This window comes from Littorina saxatilis, linkage group LG17, assembly GCF_037325665.1.
Source record: "Littorina saxatilis isolate snail1 linkage group LG17, US_GU_Lsax_2.0, whole genome shotgun sequence".
NCBI lineage: Eukaryota > Metazoa > Mollusca > Gastropoda > Littorinimorpha > Littorinidae > Littorina > Littorina saxatilis.
The window spans coordinates 2,025,690-2,040,689 of record NC_090261.1 but is presented as its reverse complement, the minus strand read 5'-3'; the positions used below and the strand labels follow the sequence as shown (position 1 = coordinate 2,040,689).

Below are 15,000 nucleotides of genomic sequence, written 5' to 3'. Positions count from 1 at the left end.
AGTTTCAACTTTCGCCCTTTGGTTAGGAAAAAAGTTTTGGGGTTTGTGAAAAGGGTTAGAAGTTTGGATTTGATCAACATGCGGAGTGTTGTCAGTGTAGTGTAGGTTAGGAAGGGGGACTGCGGGTATCGGGCGACCACGCCCACGCCCATCAGAAAGCGAGAGGGTGGATTGAGAAGGTCTCCCTTGAGGCTAAACTTGCCTACAGGGACTGGTCTGGGTCGATACGGGCGCGAGGCTCCTTCAACCCCACTTTGGGGCGGTCGCTCTTCCTTCTTTTTCTATCAAGCATGAAAGTTTTGTCCTTTTACGATCGTTATGTTTGAGATCCGTTAGTGGTCTGGCATTGATGATCATCTAGAGGAAAAGAATAATTATTTTCAATCAATTGTACATGTCAAAAATTATCTCAAGTCATCATACTTGAATTATACTGATTTAGATATTATATGCAGCATTGCTGTGCTTTTGTATATATAGCCTATATATATATATATATGTTTATTTTTGACTTTTTTAAGTTCAGCTATTATTCACGATTTTATTTGGAACTGTTCTTGTTCCACTTCAAATTTTAATAACATGCAATTTTTTAATTCCTGACATTCTCTCTCTCTCTCCTTTCTCCTCTCTCTCTCTCTCCTCTCTCTCTCTCTCTCTCCTCTCTCTCTCTCTCTCTCTGTCACACACACACACGCACGCACGCACGCACGCACGCACGCACGCACTACATATTGAACAATGCAGTAACTGAAGTGATGAAGTTCACACAGATGTACACCTTTCTCTGTGTTTACCGAAAACTGGAGTACACAGCATTTCTGGGAAAAGGCGGGTTGTTTGTTGGTTTTATTTTTATATAATTATTTTGTTGTTGTTGCCTGTATACATTTGGCAGGAGGCCAAGTGAAGCTGGATGAAGTCCGAACGCCCGTTTATCTTTGTCGTAATAACTGACAGCGACATGTTTTACGCACAGCTTGTATGAGGAAGTACCTGTACTGTGTACAGTAAAATATGTTCACCGATGTGCTTGTTTTGGGGAGGGGGGTAAGTTACCACAGAGACGAGGGCAATACAAAAAATACAGAAATAACAGAAAGTTATGAACACACAGAAACTGAATCATCTTTGAATTGGACAAGGCATCAGCAACTGTGCTTGGGTCAGAAAAAAGAGGACTTGACTGCCAGTGTCCTCGCACGGGCAAGACATGGCACGCATGAGTTGTGCTTTGTGCGACCCGTCATGAGTTGTGCTTTGTGCGACCCGTCATGAGTTGTGCTTTGTGCGACCCGTCCTGTCCCCACAGAAAACGTGCAGAACTTTCCCCGTCACCTAGATCTTTTGGGGGAGGGAAATTTAGCGTGTTTGGGGGGGAACAGTGACACTTGGATCTCTTGCTTGCCTCAGGGCTGAACGTGTAACTCTTGTAAATTCGGTATTATTATTATCATTATTATCATTGTTATTATTATTATCATTATTATTATTATTATTACAAAGTCGTCATAATCGTTGTGAACAAATCGTTTTGAAAGCCAGCTCATGTTCAAAACAACCACGACGTTGAAAAGCCGAGGTTCAGAAAATACGAAGCCAGAAACACCAGCAGAAAAAGTGTGCAAATATCAATGTTATCAAATAAGTCAGCTGAAGGGTGGATGGCATTTAAATTGAGGACAACCTTCATGCAGCACAAGGCTGCTCAGTCGCAGCACAGATAGGGTCGGCTCTCATCGACTCGCTGCAGTCAAACACTCACTGACGTCACGTCATACGTCACATTTCAATGAGTGAAAGAGACGCCATGCGAGGAAATTATTGTTTAAAACAGACAGAGCTTCATCAAGCCACCCGGAATCAATACAGCCGCACAATCGAGGACTATTGTTGAAAAAGAGAGAATAGCTGAGAGAGAGAAAAACCCCAGTTCAGTAGCTAGGAAAAAGCTCCAAGCCAGCGATCTCCAGAACCAAGGACAATGCAAAGCTGCATGCAAACAGTTCAACCTTTGATTCATTAATTGATCTCTTGATGCAACTTAATTGAATATTTACGCTACTCGCATGATACTCAGACGGTTGGATATTTGTTTAACAATTTACTTGTTTATTTCTTTGTAATGTTATAAATTTGCGGGTTGCTAACTCTCCGTTTGACTCTCTGAGATATAATTTCTGACGTGTCCGGTTTAAAAAAAAAATAGGGGTGGGTGGGGGTCGAGACAGTTCGCCCGAGATATATACGCTGAAAGTGTGTTTCGCATTTGAACCCATTCATTTCGTAATCAGATGAGATTGTACCCAATTTATTTTGAGAGAGATAACGGCCGGTTTTCATTTGACCACTTGTTTTCTTTAAACCTGGTGTTCACTCCCCAAATCCACAGCTTTTGTCAAGGATGTCAAGTGCAGGAAATACGAACGTTGATGAAAAGGTGGAATGGGTACAGGTCTTGTGTTACAAGGTGAATGAAGTGTTGTGGGAAAGACGTACGCCTGTAGTTGGTGAAAGCTGGAGGAATGGGTACAGGTCTTGTGTTACAAGGTGAATGAAGTGTTGTGGGAAAGACGTACGCCTGTAGTTGGTGAAAGCTGGAGGAGGATGCGGGTGGCTTCTTTGTTTCCACCCGTCACGTCAGCAAATGGAGCGGGTAATGGGCTTTTTTCCGGGTGCAATTCTCTATCAGATATTCCCCATTGAAGCGTTTGACACAGTAACGGAAGGACCGAAGAAGGAAATAAAGGGTCGCCAAATAATCACACACACAAATAAAATTCACGGATGCGGGTTGTACTTCAAAATAGCACGTGTTTTTTGCCGTCCGTACAGGCGCTTTAAACTGGTGTGTTTTTCTGCAGTTGTTTTGCAGGGATAAAAAAAAGTTGGGTTTTTTCCAGTACAAATGCTTCCGCTTAAATAATCAGTACTGCGTTTATACAAGGGGATAAGTCATGGGTCAATTGCGTTGCTCTGTAATGTTTGTAGTAGGCCTGTTATTCACAATCAGTAATGTACGAAGATTTAGCTGCTCTTTCAGCGTTGAGTACAATCGATGTTGGTTGCGTTTCAGTGCAATTAGCCTTGTAATGAGCTGTGCGAGGGGTGGAATGTTACACTGGGATGTAACCTTTTAGGAGAAAGCTTTTGGAGGCAGTATGGGCATGGACGCCGACAGGCCGACATAGTGGGCGAGGAGGGAAACGTTTGAAACAAACGCAATGGGGGGGGGGGGGGGGGGGGGTGTGCGCTGTCATCAGTGCAGCTGGTACAGAATATCGGTTGTTAGACATTTTGACCACACATTACATAACGCCACCCATCGGTTTCTGTTTTTTGCGCATGTCATATTGTATTTAGTTAGTTATTTGTCCAGATGAAGTAGGGATGTTTACGTGTTCAACTGTTGAAGAGCCTCGGGCCATACCGCGAGATAAAAATTGCAATGGCGTTGAGGTGTGTTGTATTTGACGCTGTTATTTATGGGACAATACTTTACCGGAAGCCAGCAGAAGCAATAATACTAAGTTCACGTTAAAACCACCTTCACTGGGGTTTCCGCGGTTTGTTCTTTGTTAACAATGGAACGTCCACTTTGGTTCAACTGGCCCAAACTGATTTGAGCAATATTGCGACTGTAAGTGTAACGACTGGTGTCTGGCAGTTAGCCGAGGTCCACACAGAGCCGTCTGTAAAATGAAACGTTCTGTGGGGTTCCACTGGTTTGAGCCTTAACGCGGCAGGTTACAGTAGCGATGTGTGGCCGTTAGCCAATGTCCACGTAGAGCCGTCTGAACCAGCTGATGGCGCTGTTTGGCTGAACGCTTCCGCCCTGGCGATCCTGGAGAGAGGGGCTGCTGAGCGGCAACGTCACCATGCCGCCCTCTCTGGCCGCTCCTCCTGTTGTGACCACTCGCTGCACGCCGCGCGACCGTCTCAACCCACCCGTAGAGATAGCACTGTCCCAGCTGCCCTCGTCCCATGACTTGGTGCGTGGCCTTGCCAAGATGAACAGATACCACCAGCCCCCTTGCCCTTAAGGTGATTGCGTAATGAGTGCAGTTGTCTACCCTCACTCGGCTTGTGTCCAGCTTCAGCGGTGAACATGCACTTGAGTTCTAGAAATGCAGGACAGTACAATCCCTTTTTATATTTAGTCAAGTTTTGACTAAATATTTTAACATCGAGGGGGAATCGAAACGAGGGTCGTGGTGTATGTGCGTGTGTGCGTGCGTGCGTGCGTGTGTGCGTGTGTGTGTGTGTGTGTGTGTGTGTGTGTGTGTAGAGCGATTCAGACTAAACTACTGGACCGATCTTTATGAAATTTGACATGAGAGTTCCTGGGTATGAAATCCCCGAACGTTTTTTTCATTTTTTTGATAAATGTCTTTGATGACGTCATATCCGGCTTTTCGTGAAAGTTGAGGCGGCACTGTCACGCCCTCATTTTTCAACCAAATTGGTTCAAATTTTGGTCAAGTAATCTTTGACGAAGCCCGGGGTTCGGTATTGCATTTCAGCTTGGTGGCTTAAAAATTAATTAATGACTTTGGTCATTAAAAATCGGAAAATTGTAAAAAAAAATAAAAATTTATAAAACGATCCAAATTTACGTTTATCTTATTCTCCATCATTTGCTGATTCCAAAAACATATAAATATGTTATATTCGGATTAAAAACAAGCTCTGAAAATTAAATATATAAAAATTATTATCAAAATTAAATTGTCCAAATCAATTTAAAAACACTTTCATCTTATTCCTTGTCGGTTCCTGATTCCAAAAACATATAGATATGATATGTTTGGATTAAAAACACGCCCAGAAAGTTAAAACAAAGAGAGGTACAGAAAAGCGTGCTATCCTTCTTAGCGCAACTACTACCCCGCTCTTCTTGTCAATTTCACTGCCTTTGCCATGAGCGGTGGCCTGACGATGCTACGAGTAAAATGGCATTGCGTTCAGTTTCATTCTGTGAGTTCGACAGCTACTTGACTAAATATTGTATTTTCGCCTTACGCGACTTGTTTTTTTTAACTTCAAAACCTTAGCCACCTTGTTATATTTTCTTAGTTTTTGTACACAGTGATGTATTTTATGTAAAATAAAAACATAAAATTTAAAGAACAGAGGAACAGCATTTTGTATATTTTCCCCAACAAAAAACACACAAAAGGACTGTTGGTGACCAGTGTCTAAAAAAAAATAAAAAAAATAAAAAGATATCTTGACTCGACTCACGAAGACAAGGACAGCACAAGCCTGGTGTCATCAATGTTGTGATGTCTTTGTCAATAAAGATCTCTTTGTTTAAAATATTGTATACATTTCCATCGCCCTGTTTCAGTTGAAAGCTATTGTTTTAATCCTGAGCGAGCTATTATGAGCGGGCTTAGTACAGAACTCAGGTTAATACTAAAAAGACAAGGGAGAAAATCTTTGCTTCTCTTGCGCCCGCGTCTGGGTTAGGGCTGGCGTCTGGGTTAGGGCTGGCGACTGGGTTAGGGCTGGCGACTTGGTGAGGACAGGTCGGAAATAGACTGGCCAGCTGTGTACATTGCCAGTGTTTTGAAAGACTTCACAAGCCCTCGAAAACTCTACCTTTCTTCCCTTCCCTGGCAACATCTATTTGACAGCCTCGGACTTGTCATTTGCACAGGGAAATTGGACAACGGGCTGAATTAGGGCTTGGGAGTGGGGACGGTATGCATTCACACACACACGCACGCACGCACACACACCACTACACACACTCGCGCGCACAAATGAAAGAGTGAAGTTTCAGCATTTGAAGTTGTTTAGGATGGAGCAGCAGTAGTCCATGATAGTGATTCGTCACTTAAAATACATGATCACAGTGTATAAGACATTAGCATTGCACTGTCTGCAACCTTTCACTTTGACCACAAGGAAGCAGGATGCTGCAGTCATGTCGAAAAGCATGTAAAGGCTGGCAACATTGTTAGAGAAAACTTCAGAGAAAAAAAATAATAAGGCCGAGCGACAAGCAGCGACGAAAGTAGTTTAAAAGTTGATAAAGTAGGTGACATGATAGGCAAGGTAATGGCTACTTGACAGCAGGAAGGGGGGGGGGGGAGGGGTGGCCGAGGTAAGTCTCAAGCTAAACTCTGGCGACAGGCCCAGAATGAGAGACGGGCAGTTTGTAATTGATAAAGTGAATGACGCGAAGCTCGCGGTAACTCTTTTTGCAACCAGGACCAAGGACGCCACAGTTGAGTTTTTATTTTTTATATCTAGGCTGAGAAGGGATGGTGTGAGAAAGTTTGCGACGCCTTAGGGTATGGGGACTTGATGCATGGCTGTTGCATCGTCAGTGCTTGTTAATGGCCTTTGCATCATAGTGACAGCCCGTTCATGTGGGATGGTGGTCGCGGTGTGTTTAATCTATTGGTATACTGTCATTGACAGTGAGCAAAGCTGTTAGTCAGCCCCCCCTCCCCCCTCCCAGCCTGTAGCGTACACCAGCCACCAGCACTTTCTGTCTGTTACCAATCTAAGAACAAGCAGTTGGATCAGTTACGTCATATTCGCAATGTTGTCCATATGCCATACCACATAACTAAGATAATAACGCATGACTGAAACTGTGTACCCCTTATGAAGCAATTAGTTTGTCCTGTCGTAACTTTGAACAGAAAGACATTATGTGCCAATGGAATTTCTCAATTCATCACTGAGAACAAAAATTGCCTACTTCCCTTATTCTCTCTCTCTCTCCCTCTCTCTCTCTCTCTCTCTCTCTCTCTCTCTCTCTCTCTCTCTCTCTCTCTCTCTCTCTCTCTCTCTCTCTCTCTCTCTCTCTCTCTCTCTCTCTCTCTCTCTCTCTCTCTCTCTCTATTGTTAATTCCTGCGCTGGATATGTCTTTATGTTTAAGAGAAAGAGAGTGAGAGAGAGAGAGTGAGAGCGTGCGTGCGTTCGTGTGAGTATATATGTCAGAGAGAAAAAGATAAAACCGGGTGATTGTCCATAAATACAAACACACGGCATGTATTACTGACCCCCCCCCCCCTCCCCGTTGAAATGAACCTTGTGTGTTTAATCAATAAAATGTCTTACCTCTCTCTCTCTCTCTCTCTCTATATATATATATATATATATATATATATTGTAAACTGTCCATATCTGCCACTAAAATTCACGAGGGACCCTGGGGGTGGTAGGTTGAATGTCACATATGGTGGTGAAAGCTTGTTAACATCAAAATGTAGGTGACTCTTGCGCAAAGTGTGTCAAATACGAAGAGCTTGAGGAGGACACAGGTGGCAGTAGCTGCTTGTCTTTTCTAAGAGCCCTCCCCCCACCCCTCCCCCCGCCCCTCCCCCCACCCCCCCCCCACCCCTCCCCCCGAATTGCCAAATAGGTTGAAGGGACGTAAATAATCAACAACCAACCAACCAACCAACCAACCAACCAACCAACCTTCTTCTTCTTCTTCTGCGTTCGTGGGCTGAAACTCTCACGTACACTCGTGTTTTTTGCACGAGTGGAATTTTACGTGTATGACCGTTTTTTACCCCGCCATTTAGGCAGCCATACGCCGTTTTCGGAGGAAGCATGCTGGGTATTTTCGTGTTTCTATAACCCACCGAACTCTGACATGGATTACAGAATTTTTTCGTGCGCACTAGTCTTGGTCTTGTGCTTGCGTGTACACACGGGGGTGTTCGGACACCGAGGAGAGTCTGCACACAAAGTTGACTCTGAGAAATAAATCTCTCGCCGAACGTGGGGACGAACTCACGCTGACAGCGGCCAACTGGATGCAAATCCAGCGCGCTACCGACTGAGCTACATCCCCGCCCACCAACCAACCAACCAACCAACCAACTGTATTCATTGTTCCATAAGCACATATGCATTGCCTTTTTATCAAAAGACGTGCTGAATGCTTGTTCCTACCGCTGTGAATAGGGTACTACATGTAGATACACTGCTTTTGCCGAAGAGTCTGCGAGCTTAAAGAGGGAAATGTCAAGTTGTTTTTGTGCCACATGATAAGCTCCCAGTGCCTGTCTGAGGCAGCTGTTTTCCACTCCAACAATGATGTAGTACATGTAGCTGTGGTATAGACACAACTAGGAGTTTAGAGACGAATGAATTTAATTTTTAATGCAATTCAATTCAATAAAACTGTATTATCTTAATGCAATGCAATTAAGACAATTTTCTTTTGGCTCGTGTACGAAATAACATCACACTCTCAAAACATAGACACAAATACACATCAATACTTTAGATGGGTTAAGGGAGGACCAGCCGAGGGAAAAATTGAACTTGAAGTATTTTGTGGTTTGTTGATACGGTGATTTTTTTAAGCTGTCTGTCATTGAAAAAAAAACCAAGCTTTCTTTTTACAATAGTTTTCTTATTGTTGACAACCGAGCCTGTACTTAGGACAATGACATAAATCATTCATTTCACATCCCTAACAACATTAGACTGTCAGTGAAGTCGAGATGTTGAAAGGAGGCGAGATCTATTGATCAGTATATATATATATATATATACACAAATCATTTCCGTTTTGTTTTGCTAGTTGGGACTTGAGACCAGGGTGTGGTTAAGCATATATAGATATTTTCATTTCCTTTGACACTTGGTAGAGACCGAGGTTTAGAATATCAGATGATTAGATTAGATTAAAAAAAATTAGATGATTTATGTATAAGCAGTTTTCGTAGCGTAAAATTTCCCTTCGGTCTAAAAATAAGCCTGAACATATTTGAGTTGTGTGCAGTCTTGTAACTGTGCTGGCCACAATGGTTGCACATAGCGCACATTCTCGCGGTTTTCCATTGAATGTAAACCTATTCATCAGTTGTTGTTAAAATCTAAATGGCGTTGTCAGTGCGTGTGAACTCTTCTCAGTTAGTTTTGTTCGTTAAACATCCGGGGTCATTGGTGTCACAAAATGTCCTCCTAAAGTTGAATCACTGCCGCAACCAGGAAGGCGATTGTGTTACACTGAGTCGTGAGCGCTCAACATTCACCAAATACGGCAACTGAAACGAACTATTTTCATGTTACCTCATGTTCGTGAACATGCTTCTCGGTATTTCCGCCTTTGGTTCAGTTTAATGAACGTCAAATTTGGAGATTTCAGTGACGGTCTTTCATCGGCCCATCATGTCTTATATATACATAACACCTGATTTGCATTTGATTCATTATTTTTGAAGGGGTTAGGAAGTAACTAGCCAGGTGATAAACATAAGTGATGCTGTAGGCACCCAGGCAAAAACAAATGTCAAAGGCATTGCGTGCAAAAGACCAGGAATTATCGGCACAGGCGGAAGATGCACAATAGCAACAATGGCCAAGATACCTGTGTATGTAGACACAATACCCACAATGGCCAAGATACCTGTGTATGTAGACACAATACCCACAATGGCCAAGATAACTATGTAGACACAATACCCACAATGGCCAAGATACCTGTGTATGTAGACACAATACCCACAATGGCCAAGATACCTGTGTATGTAGACAATACCCACAATGGCCAAGATACCTGTGTATGTAGACAATACCCACAATGGCCAAGATACCTGTGTATGTAGACACAATACCCACAATGGCCAAGATACCTGTGTATGTAGACGGAACGTACTGCCAGTAAATATTATGCCTCATCAGCACGTATTGCTGCATAACTTGATTGACAGGGAAAACACCGGTACTGGCTGACTGCCTACCTGTCCTTTTTTGTGTGTGTGGATAAGCCCATTGGTGGCGCTGCTTGTTATTACTGGAACAGAGAAAGGGCAATATTGAACACAATACCCAGTTATGAAAATGGTGATGATTTTGCAGATTTACGACCGAAACATTGACACTTTTGACACTCGCCTGAACGAAGCTCATGCGAGTACAGCCGCATCGTATCACTGCGCATAAGGATCACAAAACAAAATTCGTAAGATCAGCGAACATTGAATGAAGACAACACGGAAATATCAAAGGCCCCAGACACCAATGGTAGAGGTCTTCGGTAGTTGGAAACTCGCACAGATATTACTCCAGAGCCCTAGGCGAAGTCTAACCATATATTTAATAGCTTTATGTGTGTCCAATAGAGGTCCATCAAATAACACCCGTTGTACTTTTGACCATTCCAGTGTAAACTGGACGGTGTGTTTGTGTTGAGCAGGTCCATCAAATAACACCCGTTGTACTTTTGACCATTCCAGTGTAAACTGGACGGTGTGTTTGTGTTGGGCAGGTCCATCAAATAACACCCGTTGTACTTTTGACCATTCCAGTGTAAACTGGACGGTGTGTTTGTGTTGAGCAGGTCCATCAAATAACACCCGTTGTACTTTTGACCATTCCAGTGTAAACTGGACGGTGTGTTTGTGTTGGGCAGGTCCATCAAGCAGGAGCGTCCAATAATATTTAATACTAATCTAAATTGTGTGTGTCCAGTAGAGGTCCATCAAATAATACCCGTTGTACTTTTGACCATGCCGGGGTGGTAACAGTGTTGTGCCGGGGTGGTAAGAGTGTTGTAAAAGGGACGGTGTGTTTGTGTGTTGAGCAGATCCAACAAGGGAGCCTCCAAACAGCGGCGCGATCAGATCAACTCGGAGATCGCCGTCATGCGAGACCTCCTGCCGCTTCCAGAGACCGCCCGTCAGAGACTTTCGCAGCTACAGGTCATGTCGTTATGCTGCGTCTACATTAGAAAGTGCAACGTCCTCAATAAATGTAAGTATACCATGAAAATCCTCCCCTTCCTCCTCCTTTTTCGTCTTCTTCTATTCCCCCCCCCCCCCCCCTCTTTCTCTTTTCCCCCCCTCTCTCTTTCTCTCTCGCCCCCTCTCTCTCTCTCTTTTCCCCCTCTCTCTCTCTTTCTTTCCCCCCTCTCTCTCTCTCTCGCCCCTCTCTCTCTCTCTTTCTCTCTCTCACAGTCTCTCTTCTCTTTCTTTCTTTCACAGTCTCTGTCTCTCTCTCTCTTTTTTCCTCCTCTCTCTCTTTCTCTCTCGCCCCCTCTCTCTCTCTCTTTCTTTCTCTCAGTCTCTCTTCTCTTTCTTTCTTTCACAGTCTCTCTCTCTCTTTCTCTCTCTCTCTCTCTCTCTCTCTCTCTCTCTCTCTCATCTCTCTCTCTCTCTCTCTCTCTCTCTCTCTCTCTCTCTCTCTCTCTCTTTCTTTTGGTGAATATCCGCTTCTTTTTTGGTTCATTGTGGAAAAGCCAGTTCACTCTGACTAAAGTTTCCTTGTTTGTTAAGTCTGGTTCAGTATGTCTTTAACCTGTTTGTCCAAGTCAGTATTCCCCTTTGCATACATTGCATTTCTGTCTGTCTTTGACAAAAGTTTCATGCCCTTTGGAACGGTCAGTTCTCTTTGGTATGTTTGCTCTAGTCGTCTGAAAAGGCCCGGATGTAGGAAAATCAGTCCTGTCTTTCAATCGGTTATCTCGAATTAATCTGTGTGCTCATTGTTCGTGAACTCCTTTGTGTAGTGTGAATTTTGTGATTGTCTTGCAGCCTTGGCGTCAAAAGCTCAAACGAATTGGTTTAATATTGGTTTTGTGAAACACGCTTTTTCGTGTACTTTGATTCGCAACACAACACAAAAAGCAGTTGTACTGTCTGTGCTTTGTGTTGTTATCACTCGCAGCTTGTGCCTGGTGTATGTGCTTTGTGTTGTTATCACTCGCAGCTTGTGCCTGGTGTCTGTGCTTTGTGTTGTTATTACTCGCAGCTTGTGCCTGGTGTCTGTGCTTTGTGTTGTTATCACTCGCAGCTTGTGCCTGGTGTCTGTGCTTTGTGTTATCACTCGCAGCTTGTGCCTGGTGTCTGTGCTTGTGTTGTTATCACTCGCAGCTTGTGCCTGGTGTCTGTGCTTTGTGTTGTTATCACTCGCAGCTTGTGCCTGGTGTCTGTGCTTTGTGTTGTTATCACTCGCAGCTTGTGCCTGGTGTATGTGAAGATGACGGAGCGTCTGTTCTCTTTTCTCTTTCTGTGAATGCTCTTTTCTTTTGTTTTCCCAACCCCGTGTGCGGCAGTCATCTAGGAAAAAGAATAAACTGAATCAATTGATTGGTTTGCTTCTAATGTTTTTGTACTGTGCCAACCAACCCCTGCTCCCCATTACCCCTTTGAATTGTGACTGGTTAAATGGATTGGATTCTATAAATTGATCTCCTTGCACATGTCTCAGCCCTGAAATACGTTCCCTGCTCCACAGTCTGTTCGTTGTGAACCTGTCCTCCCTGTTCTCTTTATATTGCTGCTTTTGTCTTTTCTTTTCTTTTTCTCTAGTGCTAGTCTGGGTCTTTCCTCTGAAGACTTTGTTTTCTGGACTCGTCTTGCTGTTGTTTTTATCAGCCTTCCGTCTTCTTTTCTCCTTATTATCATCAACGTTGTTTTTCCTGACGTGTTTGATCAACAAATATTCCTGGTAATGCTTGCAGTGTTTCGCTCTCTGTGTTATTTTACAAGTTTGATCAACAAATATTCCTGGTTATGCTTGCAGTGTTTCGCTCTCTGTGTTATTTTACAAGTTTGATCAACAAATATTCCTGGTTATGCTTGCAGTGTTTCGCTCTCTGCCGGCAGAGAAGGACGTGCACACAGCTACCTGTGACTTTTTTCAGGTAAGCAAACTACATTTCATTCATGTCATGTTTGTATACACTTGTCGTCACTGTATTTTACACTTGTCGTCACTGTGTTGGTCTTGTTTTCTTGGTCGGTCTCTTCGTCCGTTTTCGTGGCTTTCGCATGGTTTCTTGAAGGGAGGTAGAAACGTTGATATCGGAAAGACAGTTGGGGTGCTGGCATGCGTTTGTATTGAAGAGTGGTGGGAGATGGGCGGGGAGGGGTACGTTTGGCTGATCGATCAGTGTTGCTCGTAAAACCGCTGTGACTGTCAGGTGGGCCACAAACCTGCTGTTCGGCCCACAGACACTTTTACGACTCCGCAATAGACGCTGGACATGTAAAGGCAACGGAGAAAAAGAAAGGAAAAGAAAAGACACACTAGGGAAAATGGGACTAGACTGATAAAAGAAACCTTTACCATTTGCTCACTCGTACTAAAGCGCGTGTAGCCCGACATTCTCCTTTTCGTTGATCATCATCCTGTGTTGCGTGTCACTCAGTGCATGTGCCAGCACAAATTCGAGACTGCTGTGAACAGCTCTGACTCAAATCATAATAATGCTGGTTTTTCCTTCTGGTCTATTTTTGTGTGTGTGTGTGTGTGTAGTATTAACTATTTGTTACGGGCGTGGCTTTAAAACGCGTCTTCGCGAACATCGGTGTCAAATACAATCGAACTCTCCTGATTTTCCACGCGTAATTTCCATGAAGTAGGAAAGGTTTATTCTCAGAAACAATGAAAGACAGGTCTGCCTTTGTTGCGTAAAGCTTTGTGGTTAATCACACACACGGACCCACACAGGGCACACACACACACACACACACACACACACACGGACACACGGACACCACACACACACACACCACACCACACCACACCACACACACACACACACACACCACACCACCACACACACACACACCACACACACACACACACACGGACCCACACACACACACACACACACGCACGAACTAGTGTGCAGGTTAGTGGGCCCCCATCATCGTCTTAGTCAGGTGTTCATGAATTATTTCTGGTCCCAAGAGGGTTTGCTTTTTATAGGTGGGACACTTGAGACATAAAATATTATTGTTGGGACCTCAGGCCTGCTTGGCGCCCTCACAAAGCGGCGGGAACTTAAAAACTTGGTCCACAAAACCGCCTCCCCCCACCCCCCCCCCCCCCCCCCCACCCCCCCCCCCCCCCCCCACACCACTTTCTCCAAAACCCACCTTTCTCCAAAACCCTCATGCCCTGCCTTGGACCAGTCGTTATATTTCTGTTACAAAATGTAACCTTGGCAGACCATATGGCTTGAGTGATATTATACACACACACACGGAGATGAAGGGGGGGGGGGGGGGGGGTCACAGTGTTACCTTGAGTCAGGGAAGGGTACAGGTGTAGTGACAGTAAAAAAGCGGTTGACACGGGGAAAGGGGTGAAAGGTTACAATCGGGTCGACGTGTCATGGCAGCTCCACTAAAAATATAGACTCCATTGACGTCAGCGCCGTGCTCTTTCTGCCATCGGCGATGACAGCGGAAATGAACTGTTAAAACAGGGGGGGGGGGGGGGGGATATAGGTGGGGACAGGGCACGACAGGCTAGAGATCGTTTTACCTGTTGGTAGAAAAACTATTGCGTTGTGCAAGACTTTTTACTGGATATGGGAGTTTCAAACTATGACCGAGATGATTATGGCCTGACTCAAAAGTGGTGAAACTACCATGATAAAGAAAACCAACACCTGAATAACGACCCCACCCCCCCCCCCCCCCCTACACACACACACACACACACACACACACACGTGATTTTGACTGCCTGTCGTCGATGATAAGCTGTCCTTCAATGAAACACCACCCTCATACACAAAAAATGTCAGTCACGCATCTACTGCCTTCAGAAACTTAGGAAGTTGAATGTGAACTCTTCTATCCTTCAAACTTTCTACTGCTCTTTCATCGAGTCTGTCATCACTTTTGTTTTGTTTCCTGGTATGGAGGTCTGAGTGTGAAGAACAGGAATGTCTTAGTGCGAATGGTGAATGTCAGTAGCAAGTGATTGGCAGGCAGCAAGCAAGTGTGGAGTCCTGTATGAAAAGCGTGTGGTGAGAAAGAGTAGGCGGATAGCTTCAGATAGGTCCATGTCCTAGCCCACCTCTATGAACTCCTTCCTCTGGCCGTAGACTTCGCACGCACAAAGCTAGGACACTCAGGCTGCAAAACAGCTTCATCCCCAAATCCATCACCCTTAGCAACATGTAAACACATCCACATACCCGACTCAGCCCCTCTTCTGCCAGTGCAATCAGTAGTAATGTACATGTATGTTTGGTTTTATGTACAACCGTATATTTCCTG

General features: G+C 44.3%; 1 protein-coding gene across 1 annotated transcript in view; it reads left to right on the top strand.

The window, feature by feature from the left end:
- Nucleotides 1-15,000, top strand: part of LOC138953762 (single-minded homolog 2-like) — a 56,260-nt gene that overhangs the window by 329 nt on the left and 40,931 nt on the right. The window lies entirely within an intron of this gene.